Source organism: Dipodomys ordii, unplaced genomic scaffold (assembly GCF_000151885.1).
Source record: "Dipodomys ordii isolate 6190 unplaced genomic scaffold, Dord_2.0 Scaffold78, whole genome shotgun sequence".
Taxonomy (NCBI): domain Eukaryota; kingdom Metazoa; phylum Chordata; class Mammalia; order Rodentia; family Heteromyidae; genus Dipodomys; species Dipodomys ordii.
The window spans coordinates 1614287-1627109 of record NW_012267294.1 but is presented as its reverse complement, the minus strand read 5'-3'; the positions used below and the strand labels follow the sequence as shown (position 1 = coordinate 1627109).

General features: G+C 42.0%; 1 pseudogene; it reads right to left on the bottom strand.

Moving 5' to 3' along the window:
• LOC105991861 overlaps nucleotides 1-12029 on the bottom strand; it is a 42592-nt pseudogene extending 30563 nt beyond the window's left edge.
• Between the last annotated feature and the right edge of the window lie 794 nt (nucleotides 12030-12823).

The following is a 12823-nucleotide window of genomic DNA, read 5'->3' as shown; positions in this document are numbered from 1 at the left end:
AGTCAAATAGCTCAGGATAATTAAAGGCAAAATCCATGGTAGGTGGGATGGGCCCTACTCTCAGATGGTCTGGTAGTTTCATAATCAACAGAGAAGCAAGTTACAGAAGCAGAGCTAGCAGTTAGTGATTACAAAATGATTATTATAATTCTAGTCATTCCAATAACCAAGGCAATAAGTCACAAGGCAAAGTTATAACCAAGGCAATAAGTCAGAAAGCAAAGTTATAACCAAGACAATAAGTCAGAAAGCAAAGTTATAACCAAGACAATAAGTCACAAGGCAAAGTTCTTATCCCAAATCTTCCCATCAAAGAAGCAAGTTAGTGAAATAGCGATTGCAGTCTCAATAAGCAAAGTAAGTCCTCAAAGCAAAAACCACATTCCAAATTTCTTACTTACTACACCCCCAAATCAAACCACCTTCCAGGTTTTCTGGTTCTTTCTGAGTTTCACTGTTATTTACCAAATTCCAGTAGCCTGGTGTTTAACTCAGCAAGCCTTTATCTTTGGAATGACTAGCCTGGAGTTTTTCTCTACAGGGAGATCCTGCCTTTCAAGTTTAGCCCTATTCTTAATAATCAGTAGTTTTGTTCTGTTTCTGACTTCATATTTTATATTCTTTTTGTGGGGGTCATCACAAGGCCAACTACTGTGATAAGAAAGATGGTATAAGATGATTGCCTTGGCTGAAGTGCTATCTTTGTCACATGTTGTTTTGGCTGCCATATTTCTTTTTCTAATTAGCTTTTCTATCACCTTTACTATGTTCTCATCTTGCCTGATTTTTTTTTTCTCTTGCCAAACATCAGGACTGTGGTCAATTTACCTGCTTTAAATTTCTGGTGATGTATTTGATATATTAGCCAGGAAATTTGGGTTTAAGTATGTTTTCTTTTTGAATATGATACATTGAAAGGTAATGGTATCATGTATCTTTGAGAAGTCTGGCTTTGCTTAAAAGCATAATTTTTCAGGAGAGCTTGAAAATAACTGCAGAATGCTGGGTGCTGGTGGCTCAGGCTTATAATCCTATTTGGGAAGCTGAGAATAGAAGGATCACAGTTTGAGTCCAGCCAGGCAGAAAAATGTTCATGAGACTCTGTCTCAAAAATAATCACACACGGGCTGGGAAGGTGGCTCAGTGGTAGAGTGCTTGCCTTGCATGCATGGGGCCCTGGGTTTGAGTCCTCAGTAACACATAAGCAGAAAAAGCTGGAAGTCGTGCTGTGGCTCAAATGGTAGAGTGCTAGTCTTGAGCTGAAAAGCTGAGGGGCAGTGCCCAGGCCCAGAGTTCAGGCCCCACAACCAACAAAAAAGTAATAATCTCTCTCTCTCTCTCTCTCTCACACACACACACACACACACATACATACACACAGAGGATGGCTGGAAGTATGACTCTAGGGATTGAATGTGACATCCTGAGACAAGGAGAAAGGAAAAAGCTGGTTAGAAAAGCTGAGGCTCTGTTCATTTCACTCTGGAACAGGATATTTTCAATGCTCTAGTCCTGTGTGCCTGACTCTTAAGATATATAACTGGAGAGCAATTCATCTGTCAAATAAGTAGGGCACCCTCTTCAATTAGTAGACTCCATCTCCTGAATGGAATCCATCTACCCAGCAGCTCTCAGGGCCTTAGCAGTATCTAATAAGTTAAAGTTTTGCTTTACCATTTACACTGAGTGGGGTTTAATTTTCCCTCTGAGTACAAGCTCAAAATCTTGGGGCATTCACAACCTAATGACCAATTGTATGCAGCCCACCTGAACTCCTGGCCCCTTCTCAGTTTTTATGCCAGTTAGACTAGCATTTCCTTAAAGTTGAAAGTATTCAGATAAGAATGAAGAACACTTTTCAGCATATCCTGTATGACAAACTCCTTGCTGTGTATTGTGTTTGGATCTGGAGATATAGCTCATTAGTAGAGTACTCATCTAGCATCAGTTAAATTCTGGGTGCAATTTTTGACATCACACACACACACACACACACACACACACACACACACACATGCACAATGGGTCACTAGGATAAGATGTCCCCAGAGACTTGGGGTTCTACAAAAGAAAAATGAAACCCAATTTAGTAAAAATGGTAAACCAAAATTTTAACATGTTAGAAATTACCAACTAACCTCTAGCTAGAGACTTTCCACTTTAACCTATCAAATATTTTTTTCTGTCAAAAATTGTTTTACTCTTAAGCGGGGAGCTGGTGGCCCACACCTGTAATCCTGGTTACTCAGGAGGCTGAGAGCTGAGGATCACAGTTCAAAGCCAGCCTGGGCTTTGAGACTCTTATCTCCAATAAACCACTAGAGAACTGGAGGTGGCTCTGTGGCTTAAGCAGTAGAGTGTTCGCCTTGAGCTGAAGAGCACAGGGACAGCGCCCAAACCCAGAGTTCAAGCCTCGCAACTGACAAAAAAAAAAAATTTAATCTTATTTTCTTAACAGCTCATTGAAGTCTTACCAAGCACATGTCAGAGCCCAAACTGCTAGTGGTTTAATGTATAATTCATGAATTACTACACAAATAAACTCTCTAAAATTTTACTATGCATAACAACTTTAATGTGTGGTCTTGAATAATAATGTTATACCCACAGGAGCTAAAACAGAGGAGCACCACACACTGAGAAATTTTTATTGAAGCCAGTGGGTAGAAGAGGTGGTATAGCCACCAACAAAGGAACTCTCCACCCCAAGGGGAAGTTAAGTGGGATTTTTAAAGGCAGAAACTGCAAATTTTACATTTATTTAGTTAGTACCAATGAGATTAGGTACAACAAGATAAGGAGACAACTTGAGCTACAAGGAGATGGCAGTATATCTCTTCATTAAACCAAAGTGACAGGGGGTTCAGGCCTGGGTAGGTTGTAAAACAGGATGTCATGTCATTGTTTAACCATTTGCTCTGAGAGTGTATTTACTCTTCAACTCCAGATTTTTCCTTATTGTGAAACTCCACGGCTCTTCTCTGCAACACTGGAATGAGGGGGGGAGGCTAGGATTTTCAATAATCACAAAATTTGCCTTTCTTTGAAAAATTATGTTCCAGACACAAACTGATAAAAAAAATTTTTTATTGTGAAAATACTGTACAGAGGGGTTACAATTACATGGGCAAGATAATGAGTACATTTCTTATCAAGCATTGTAGCCTCCTCCTGTTTCCCCTTCCCATCCCTTCCCATCCTCTCCCCACCCTCCCAACCAATCCTCCCAGCCCCCCACCCCAAATCCTCACCCCCCCACTCCAACTCCCCACCCCCGCACCAAAGTTGTAAAGTTCATTTTCCACATAACGACTTGTACATCTCATTGTTGCAATGGGTCCACCTGTATCCCTATTTAAACGATTTGTTTTTCCCCTTCCCCTCCACAAATTATAACAACATCAAATACAGTGAAAGCAGGGGTTATACTGTGGGGGAGGGACATACAAAGCAACAAAGAAATAATCTTATAAATGTGTTAGAAACAATTGCATGAAATAAAAAAAAATTTGAATACGTATCTTAGGGTTCATTTCCCTAACATCAACTTATCTGACCTTTTCTGTTTGACTCAGACATATACTAGATATTGCAAATAAGGAAAACCATGGGACCTATGTTTCTTTGGGTCTGGCTTACTTCACTTAATATAATTTTTTCCAAGCCTTTCCATTTACTAACATATGGGGCAATGTCATTCTTTCTGATGGAGACATAGAATTCCATTGTGTATATATACCACATTTTCTTGATCCATTCATCTACTGAGGGGCATCTGGGTTGGTTCCATATCTTAGCTATAGTAAATAATGCTGCAATAAACATAGTCGTGCTGGTAGCTTTAGTGTGGTCTTGTTTGTGAACATTTGGGTAAATGCCCAAAAGTGGGATTACTGGGTCATACTGATCAAAAATTATTGGAAAAATAATTTTGAGACGTTGGAATACTAAAGCAGGATGCAGATGAGAAGAAAGAAAATCAAAAGCTGGATACCAGTGGCTCACACCTAGCTACCCAGGAGACTGAGATCTAGAAGAAGATTGTTCCTCAAAGTTAGACGTAAAAATATGGGAGACTCCATCTCCAAATAAACAGCAAAAAGCTGGGCTGCAGTTTTGGCTCAAATGGTAGAGTGCCAAGCAAGCCAAGTCCTCAGTTCAAACCTTGATACTAGCAGAAACAATGAATTAAATAACAATTTTTTAATTGTAAAAGGCCAGACTCAGACATTAAAGCCAGGAGGTGAAAGTGAAAATTAATTAATTAATCCTTATCACCACACCTACTTTTAGACACTAAGTATCAAGAATAAGGGGACATAAAGGGCCTGTCTGCATCTGACTTCTTGTAGAGGGATGTTAAAAAGCTAAAAATTCTTAATAATGTGTAAAAAGACAAAAATTCAAAGATGTACCTAGTAAATAGAAGTCCAAAATCATCTATTGGTGTATTGAGTGAGCCTAGATCACATACTACATGATTTAGAACAGTAAACAGCACCTATTATACCCCTGCCCCACTCACCAAACTACTGTGAGTCAAGTTTAGACTATATTCTCCCAGTGCAGAAGTATAAAGGCTACAAATGAAAACCACCATTTTGGTGTACAAGATACAAGTGTGGTAGGTTCTTGTTCATCTGGTAGTATCAAAATAATACCAGGGATCGGCTGGGAAGGTGGCTTAGTGGTAGAGTGCTTGCCTTGCATGCATGAGGCCCTGGGTTTGATTCCTCAGCACCACATAAACAGAAAAAAGAAGAAAGTGGTGCTGTGGTTCAAGTGGTAAGGTGCTAGCCTAGAGCTGAAGAGCTGAGGGGCAGCGCCCAGGCCCAGAGTTCAAGTCCCACGACTGACAAATAATAATAATAATAATACCAGAATGATTAGCACAGTTTTAAAGAGTTTATTTAGTAAAGAGAAAGTAAAAGCCACTCAAAAGAATGAGCAGCAGGAACCAGAAACTAGCTACCCTCCATGTGGTCTTGGACTGTTTATACTACCTTCATCCTCTCCCTCTTTCTCTCCTCCCTTCAGGCAATTTGTCAGATTATGACTGATATTGTTTTTGGGTCCGGTTGTGGGGCCTGAACTCTGGGCCTGGGCGCTGTCCCTCAGCTCTTCAGCTCAAGGCTAGCACTCTACCACTTGAGCCACAGTGCCACTTGCGGCTTTTTTCTTTTTGCTTATGTGGTGCTGAGGAATAGAACCCAGGGCTTCATGCATGCAAGGCAAGCGCTCTACCACTGAGCCACCTTCCCAGCCCCAGATTATGACTGATATTGAATCAAGCCAGACCTTCCCCAGGGTGGTGGTCACAAGGTGGCAGGCTACTGGGCTAGTTTGTTTAAAACAGCCAGCCCCTCTCCTGTGTGGTGGTCACAGAAAGGTGGGTTTGTCCTGAGACATAGCAAGACCCAAGGCCCTCCCTGGGCAGGGGCTATTAGTGGAGGAGAGGGCAAGCTGGCTGAACCAGTTTGCTGATGTCTGTCAATTTTGAGTCTTTACTCCATTTCCTGTACAGATAGACAGACAGATAGATGATAGATAGATAGATAGATAGATAGATAGATAGATAGATAGATAGATAGATAGATAGATAGATAGATAGGTAGGTAGATAGATAGATAGATAGATAGATAGATAGATAGATAGATAGATAGATAGATAGATAGATAGATAGATAGATAGGTAGGTAGGTAGGTAGATAGATAGATAGATGATAGGTAGATAGATAGAAAGAAAGATATATATGTATGTATGTACATATACATCTTTGCCAGACCAGGCACTCTGGGTGCCATATATTTCTAGAGCCATTTGCTCTGGGGCCAAGGATAGAGTAAAAATGTGGAGTTGAAAAGTCCAGACAAAGAATCTTTGAGCAAGGAAGCCACCAGTCTTATGTTGCTCCTCTCCTTTCCTAGAATCAGGACACAGGCCTTTTAAATCCATGTCTGTCAGTATATATGAAGCCTTTACTGACCATAATAAAAGTGTACACAAATGTGATTTGCTCTTACAGTAAACCAAATTAAACTCAATTCTTCCAATAAGATCAGCTTCAAGTAGATTTACTTATTTTACTGCTGGTAGCTAGGGCTGGTATTTGGGAAAAGGCAGAAGAAGCAGAGACCTCTTTCCTTCATAGTCATTTCCCCCTGAAACTTCTGTATCTTCAAGGAAGGAAGCCTCAAATTACATATGCCATCCACTCAATAATCAGCATCCAATGGGATAGTTGCACGTCACTAACATTCTACCTAGATTTCCTTCCTGCCACACAGGAAAGAGCCCTTTATTTCCTCAGCCACTTTGTTTCTTTGGTAATTCTGCCCCTTTGCTCAATAATAATTGAGCCAAATTCTGCAGCTGATATGAAAGTGATTTTCCCTCCCTGAGGTCTGGGTATGGGTTAAGTGTAAACTGACTAGTAATTTAATGTAGCTTGGGAAGGTTTATCCTCTATCTTTACCCAACTCAAACTTAAGGTCTAAGTTTAAAGCCATTTCCCCTTGGAACCAACCTACTGGACTTTCTCTTTATTATTTGATTTCTTTTTTTTTTTTGGAGGGGGAGGGTCCAGTCATGGGGCCTGAACTCTGGGCCTGGGCGCTGTTCCTCAGCTCTTCAGCTCAAGGCTAACGCTCTACCACTTGAGCCACAGCGCCACTTCTGGCTTTTTTTCTTTTTGCTTATGTGGTGCTGAGAAATCGAACCCAGGGCCTCATGCATGCAAGGCAAGCACTCTACCACTGAGCCACCTTCCCAGCCCTATTATTTGATTTCTAAATCTCTCTTTAATGTGCCAGAAGATAGAAGCTTTTATTAGACCTAATTGTCAACTGTCATCATCTCCTCCACTTTACCAAGTAGCAACTCATATCTTCATCTCCCTCAAGCTAACCACAGCCCAATTTGGAAGGCAATTCATTATCCCTGCTTTGGGGAAGATAATAGGGAAGTTAAAATGGCACTAAGTCAATCTCTAGTCCAGGTAGGTCCCTAGTGAGCACTGCCTGAAATAGATTGGAAGAACTCAATCTTCCCCACGCCAAGTGCTTATGGATTAAGCACTGTTAAATACTATTAAGAATGTTAATTTCATGGTTTCTAAGCATTATTTAGTGTTCTGCATTTATCTGAAATTTAAAAAGTTGTACAGCATATCTATCTAAATGTCCACTGGTACTTCTTGATCAGAGTCCCTCCTTCTATTATTCTCCCCCATCCCATCTGTTCCCTACTGTCTGTGCATTTGTTTTTGTTTTTGTTGTTGTTATTGCTGCTGCTACTGCTGTTGTTCCTGTAATGAGAAAAACTGCCAGGAGCAGTCATCAGCCTCTCAAATGACAATTGAAGACACTTCTCTTGTGCCTGGTTGTCTCAAAACAGGAAGCAATCAGGAAAGTCACCCCTTCTCTGGCACCCATTCAGCTATTTTGAACAGTCCAACATCACTCTAAATGAAGGTCGTTTTAGCTATGAGGATCACTGAAACTACAGCTGTTGCTGCTTCAGTCCTAACTTCTGCTTCAGGAGGCCTTGCTCTGGTCATGTCTGCCCCAGGCAACTTGCTCTGGCTTTAGAAGACTCTAGTCTAGGCTGGACAGGCCCTGCTGAACTCAAGGATCCTCTGCTCAACCTACAACTATTCTCATGAGGCTTGTTAGGGAAAGATCAAGCAGTTGAAAGGAGAAAAAGAAGGCAGAGACCAGAACAGGCTTTAATCATTGCTGCAGAGGGACTCCATGTAACACCAAGCACGGTTGGAGAAACAAGAAGTGGGCAGAGGGGGGGATGGGGGTTAAGGTTTTTATACATTCAAGTGTAAGATGATCTCTGGAATGTCTTTGTCCTGTCTTGTCCTTTTGGAGATTTATGGTACCCTTCTGACACCCGACAGTCCCACAATTTCAGATAAGGGGTGGGGTGAAGTTTTCCTGGAGACTGAGGGAGGGGGCGGGGCGGTGGTCAGTGGGCCATGGGAGCAACATTGAGTATGTGAACAAAGCAGATTCCCATTATTTGAGACCCTGAAGGGATCTAAAAAGATAATGGGCATCGTGGTCTTTTCTGGCTACTTCCTGCTGACATGGGAAGGGAGGGGAAGGTCTTGGGAGTCTTTTGTTGCTCATAGAAGGAGGTCTTTATTTGTTCCAGTCTGTGTGGTTGCTGTTGTGCAATTGATGAGGAAAGTTTGAAAAAGATTTTTTTTTAAATAGGGTAGAAAAGTTAAGAGAAGAATGACCACTAGAAGCCAGGTACCAGTGGCTCTCGCTTATAATCCTAGCAATCTGAGGATTGCAGTTCAAAGCCAGCCTGGGCAGGAAAGTGTGAGACTCTTATCTCCAATTAACCACCAGAAAATCAGAGGTGGTTCCATGATTCAAAGAGGTAGAGCACTAGCCTTGAGTAAAAGAGTTCAGAAACAGCATCCAGACCCTGGGTTCAAGCTCCATGACTGACATAACCAGAATTTTTTTTCAAAAAGAATTATTACTAGAGTGGGAGTTATGAATAGTAGAAGCCAGGATATCCAACTCCAGATATTACTCCATTGATGATGAGATTAGGATAAGGATGATTACAAGAAATACAATGGTAGGAGCTAGAGGTCTGACTAGAGAATTACTCCTGGAGTTGACTCAGTATAAGGCAGTGGAAGAAAATAAAGAGATTGACAAGTACAGTTACAGTCATGTCACCAGGTCACTGTTGAAGGATTGACCCCTATCCCATTGTCCCAGGCCCATACAGACACCAGGCAAAATCCCAGGTATGTGTGAACTTGTTTGAAGTGCAGGCAGGGCCATCCACCAAGCCCAGCTGTCAACATCCCATGGTGGGCCCAACTGAAAGGCCCTCACCTTCCTTGACCTAGTGGCCTTTTCATTAACCTCTACCTCCTTGCTCAGACCTCCTATAAAAACCCAGATCCTGTCCCAGCTCACTCACACAACCTCCAAACCCACAGAAAGGTCTGTGTCCCTCGCTGTTTACCTGTTGATGATCGAGTCCAGCCTATTCTTTTTCGTTCTCCATTTTCCTAATACCGGTGAAGAATTGTGAAGCTTCCCTCTAAAAGTCTGTACTCTTCACGTAGGGTCATTGACTTCAATAAGAAAACTTGACAGAGCTTTATTGAGTTAATGAGCAAGCAGGAAAACAGACGAACAGTTAAGCAGAAAGGTAAAGTCCTTGAGAGAAAGCATGCATCCTGCCACAAATGTTTATCTTTAACATAAGCACTTTGTCCCAGGAGGAACCATTTTTCCAAACATTTGCTTCTCCAAGATACTTGTCTTTTTTTTATGATGTCCTCTCAGTTTTTAGAGCACATTAATTGTGGCCAGCAAGCAAGGTAGCATTAACCTGAGTGCGCAGATCCTGAAGGACTAAGGGAACATTATCTGAGTTTCTGGAATATACACACAATGTTTACCTTTTGCAATATATCTATTGGGTCTGAATGGCTAGGTGTCCTTAACTTGAGGACACCTAGAAGAGTGCCTTGATTTACTGCCAATAAGAGCTTTAAGCCTTACAGCCTTTTCCCCTACATCCCTCTGTGACCTTTTTGATACTTTTAATCTATCCCCCACTATACAAGTCTATCATTTCTACTATAAATGAAAATAATGGGTACCAGAAAGGCAAGGGGGTAAATTCCTGTCCAGTTAGAAGGTAGACAGGTATGCACATTAGATGCTTATGAACTATTTTCTTTTGATCTCCCAGCCTTATTCACCTTTGAAAGGATAAGTACATGTAACTCCATTTAGGAGTCAAACGGCCTGGATGCTCCCTCATCACTATGAGCTTTGTCCCAGTAGGTTGGGTAGGTGTCTTCTCCTTGTTGGGATAATGTCCTAGTGATGTTTTGCTTGTTGCTGGGATAATATGTCCAGTTGATCAAATCTCATGTTGGAAGGGGGGTGACAGGTCAGGTGAGGGTCTATGCCAATAAACCCTTTCATTTCTGATTTAAGCAACAAGGAGATCACTAGAAATTGCTTTCAAGCAGGGCTTGCCTTGAAATTATGAAAAATAAAAGTTAAGTTTGACCAATAAACTCTTGTAAGAATAATTTATCCTTCGGTGAGTTTAACTGTTAATGCTGCAGAGGATCAAATCTGTAATGACAAAAAAAAACTTTAACAGTAGTCATTATGAAAGTTTTAAAACAAATGCTGATTAAACTCTCCAGTTATTTTTAATGTAGATAGCACATTAGGATACTAATTAAGATTGAAACCACTGTAGATGTCACTAAACTATTTTGATTATAATGAGGAAAGCAGGAACACGGGCCTGCTTGGTGCTCTTTTCAGCTTGATACCCAAGGCAGCTTACATAATTGGGAAACAGATATATTAGACAGCAAGAAAATATAACATTTTAGTTTTATATACTTATTTAAAGGTGATCATTTAAAGGCCTTTCCATAAGCAAACATGTCATTAAAAACTTGACAAATGGGGCTGGGAAGGTGGCTCAGTGGTAGAGCGCTGGCCTTGCATGTAGGAGGCCCTGGGTTCGATTCCTCAGCACCACATAAGCAAAAGGAAAAAAGCCAGAAGTGGTGCTGTGGCTCAAGTGGTAGAGTGCTAGCCTTGAGCTGAAGAGCTGAGGGACAGCGCCCATGCCCAGAGTTCAGGCTCCATGACCGGACCCAAAAAACAAAAACAAAAAAACTTGACAAGCTTAATAGTACACAAGCAATTACTTTTGCAGATGGATGTAAGAATGGGATGCTGGTTTTACATCAATGTATTAATCTTGACCTTAGGAAAAAATCTTTATATTGGTTTTTAAATAATAGCCAACTTAATTGCATACCAATTTTGCAACTTTATTTTATCAAATAAACTCTTTTTATCAAATCTAGGACATATTCATACCATCTAATTACTTACTTGAATGTTTGGTCATTAGTCTTCATTTTTCCTTTTTCCATTTTGGAATGAACATTTAAGACAATTCTTACTCTCCAAATTCTTTCTTATCCAAAGGAAACCTCCTTTTTTCTTCATCACACCTGGGAATGGGGCAGGGAACAGGGTGTCTGGCAAACACAGCTGGAGGAGGTGGATGAGGTCAGCGGCAAGTTCCCACTCAAAAGGAGGTTTCATTCATTTCAACTCCACTAATAAAGTCTTCTAACAAGCAGCACACTTGGTAGTCACCGTTCCATTTTAACTCCTCTGATAAAAATTTATCTCCCTAACATGGCTAGCAGTTTGTTCATCTCCTCCACGAGACCTTCTCCATCACCCTCGCTGCTTGCCCAGTTGAGATCAGACTTTGAGGTCCCTGATGGGACTTGAGCCTCCGGACTCATCTTCCAGACACTGTACCTTCCTCAGCTTGGCCCCCAACCAGGGCAGCAGCCAGTCCTGGTGCTGAACTCTCATCGTGGCTGGCCTCCTGAGCTCTGGCTGGCAGGAAGATGGGGGCAGGGGAGTGGCCCAGTAGGTGGAAGGGGACTAGGGGCAGAGGTGGGTGTGGAGGCCCACTACATGAGACCAGGGAGATGGCTGCAGATGGGGGATGTCCCAGTGGAAGAATGGGCCCTGTGGCTGAGCTTCTCTCCAGAGATTCTTAGCAGTACTGCTGCTGTTCCATCACTAGTCTTCTCTGGATGTCCATTTCCTGTACCTGATGCTATGTGGAGGGGCCTCCTTCCTGAGAATCCGTGATGTTCAGGGCAAACAGCATTGCACTGAAGAATGTGGTCACCTCTTTTTCCTTGAAAAGGTTAAGCCACCTCTTCGTTGAAGAGTTTAAGCTGCATACCTGGTGGGCACCTTGCCACTGGTGGTTGGTGTTGCCTGATTGTACTAGAGCCCTTCTGTGATTGAATTATTGATCACAATCTGCCAATCCTGTAGCTTGACTCTGCTGACTCTAAAGGTATTGCTGGCAGTGTGGTAGCAGATGTGGATCCTGCTGAATCCCTATTCATCAGGCTTTATTGGTACCCATTTTTTACTAGTTTCATCATAGACCATTATGGAAGCCTGAGCTTGGCAGCTAGGATCTTCTGCTTGACTCTCATCTTCCTGTCAGCGAGCTTATCTGTCTGGGAGACTGCCTTTCTTCTATTTTTCTTTTAAGTGGCCTGGATCTGGTAGGAGTTGATTTAATTTTAGAGTCTTTACAAAATCCCTTTTGTTAACTATGCATTTTAAGGAGTGGGGAGGCAAACTCTATTTTCCATCCATTTTTAGGCCACAATACTTTTTTTGCCTTAAGGGAAAAATTAAGAATCCAGATCCTGAAGTGAGTAGACTGTTGGAAGAGAAAAGCACTCATTCTAGTTGGGCAAGGGAGAACTCTGGGTCTGGCTGTACCAGGAAAGGAGGGCTTTGCTTCTGAGGACAGTCCATTTTCCAGTATCCCCATGCACCACAAAGTGGACAAGCCTTAGAGGGACAGGTTGGGGCAAGCTTTTGCCCAGTGTCCATCTTTGCCACAACAGAAGCACACACTAGGCGGAGTGGACCAGCCGGGTACCCATTTCAGGAGTGGCCTGACATAGGACAGTCTATTTTGAGGGGTGCATGGCAAAAGAATTGGTTCTGACTTTTGGAAGTCTCTCTTTTTTCCTTTAAAATTTAGTAGGATTTTCTGAAAAGCTGTCAATTTGGGCCATATCAATCATAGAGAATGGAGCATGCACTCAGATAGTGCCCTCTGCTCCTGCTAGCTCATGGAGGGAGCACTTAGTGTTGGTGGTTGGGAGTGGGAAGTCTTTTTTGAGATCAAGTAGGAGGGGGAGAAGGAGGAGAGGAAGAAGGGGGACTATTGGTAGAGGTAG